We start from the raw sequence: 2500 nt of genomic DNA on the forward strand, positions 1-2500 counted from the left end.
TATTCATAATCACAAATATGTTTCCATTTATAATGCATGTCTCCTTACATACACATATAAACATAAATACAGAATAAACACTAACCAAAAAACAAGCAACAAACTAATAAACACACATTTACATGCACACCAAAACACACACACACACACACACACACACACACACACACACACACACACACACACACACTCTCTCGCAAACAAATACACACATGCAGATATACACACACACACATACATCATACATGCATACATACATACATACATGCATACATACATACATACATATATACATACATACATACATACATACATACATACATACATACATACATACATACATACATACATACATACATACATACATACATACATACATACATACATACATACACACACACACACACACACACACACACACACACACACACACACACACACACACACACACACACACACACACACACTCGTAACTCTTCATGCTTCTAAAAAATCTTTGTACCTTGTGAAACATTCACAAATACACCAACACACATGCACACGCACTTATGTACATTAACCCATGAACGCACACACACAAACTCACTCTTTTCCTAACTTTCCATGCTTCTAAAAATCTTTGTACCTTGTAAAACATGGCTGTGAACATTAAAATAAAATTCAATTTTTTCATGAATCATGAAAATCTATTTTCTGTTAGGCACTTTGTTTGCTTTTGTTAAGAAAGATATATTGGAAAACAAAGCTGCAATATACAGCCTCTAAACCTAGGATGATAAATAAATAGCCAACATATACTTTCACTAAATGTAGCATCTAAAAAAGTACCATTTGCAACAAAGTCCATTCCCACACTTCATCAAGACAAGTCATACCACAATACTAAATAAACAATATTTAACTGGAACACCATGTAAATGGTAAGATATGTAGCCTTTTATCATCCAATGAGACATGGAAAATATCATACTTGGAGCAACTTTCAGTTGAATTCTCAAACATGAATGTCATATGAGAGCAGCAAAGTATGTCAGGAAGAAAACTAAAGGCTTTCTGTCCATTACACATTGTGAGCACTTTAAATAAACACAAAACTCTTTGTACATAAAATCACGAATATGGTGCCAGGTAATACATGATGGATATTATTTTAAATTTTCCAACATGCAGTTCCATAACTTGTTATAAAAACTGGACTCTGATGGCATCTAATGTAATGGCCATTCACTTCCAAATACTGGTACACAATCATACAGTTAAGAACAAATTCTTAATAAATAAAATAATAATAATAGTGCTCTAACTTATAATAAATCACTGCATATTAAAGCACTTTTTGCCTGCTAAAGGAAGCTTTCTTATTTCTTCCAATGAGGAAGTAAATATCCTGATTTCTTAAAACATGCTAACCAGTACTTGAAAAAAAAAAAGCATCTGAAACTTTACCCCATGAAAATTCCCTTCTGGGGGAAACAAAGCTCCTATAGTCTCCTTTGAACCAGAGATAATTAACCTATGCATTTACCCTTAACCCACTGCAAAAAATCATCTACTTTGTTTATTTGAGCAAATATCTATTTAGAAAATATAATACCTAAAACTGTTTTATTGCAGACTTTCCTCTCTTATAAACTACAGTGGAAAACCATAATAATATGTCTAGCAATAAGCAGTAATTGCTTAGATTTTTAAATTAAATATTTCACAATACAATATCAGAACTTTACAAGGCAACTGACAATCTAAATGAGATCAAACACTTACAAAAACTATATATAAGTAAAGTCTGTGTTAATCCTATGCAAATGAAAGCAAAATCTTCATCTGCCTATAGTTTACAGACAATTCTCTATAATAATGAATAACTTTCAACATTCAAGAAAATTAATATTCACTGGATATAAAAATCATATAATCTTTTTCCTCTTTTTCCATGAGACAAAAAAAATAGTTAAAAATTAGAGTACGTGAGATTTCCACTATGGTAAAATATGTGTCACAGTCTGGATTAATCTGTACACAACTTTCTTTTTATAGTGACAAAAATAATAAGGGAAAAGCATCTGGAAAGGTCTTAGGAAAAAATCTGTAACAAACTAAAATTGATATAATACAGAATTGACATACCTTAGTTAGGACTATGGTAATCAGGGAGCAATGGCAGCATACAGGCATTCCATCAGCTTATTACTGACTTCCTAATTTCCTTTAGCAAGTACTCACTTCACAGTCAACCACATGTATCATGACAGGAACTAACTATGTGAGTGCTAAACTAGTAGCTTTTAAGTATTTTCAAGATGAGATTCTCTCTGAGACATTATAAGCACAATTTGACCACCACCACATAAACTGCATTCAAAATAAATAAATCAAGTAGTTACAGATATATGTGAATAATCAGATGCTGAAACTGCATCAAAACTGATGCTCTTGCAGTACAGTTTCAGGAGAGATAAATGCAGGTTTGCAACTATCAGCTAATTAACTACTAAAAAGG

At 32.0% G+C, this 2500-nt stretch overlaps 1 protein-coding gene across 1 annotated transcript in view; it reads right to left on the reverse strand.

The window, feature by feature from the left end:
• Positions 1 to 390: 390 nt before the first annotated feature.
• Positions 391 to 2500, reverse strand: part of LOC125042745 (putative zinc metalloproteinase YIL108W) — a 32418-nt gene continuing 30308 nt past the window's right edge. Inside the window, exon 6 of the mRNA XM_047638602.1 lies at positions 391 to 2500. This exon is cut by the window's right edge and continues 231 nt beyond it. The gene's annotated coding sequence lies outside the window, so the exon portion shown is untranslated.

The sequence above is a fragment of the Penaeus chinensis genome, chromosome 32 (genome assembly GCF_019202785.1).
Source record: "Penaeus chinensis breed Huanghai No. 1 chromosome 32, ASM1920278v2, whole genome shotgun sequence".
Taxonomy (NCBI): Eukaryota; Metazoa; Arthropoda; class Malacostraca; order Decapoda; family Penaeidae; genus Penaeus; species Penaeus chinensis.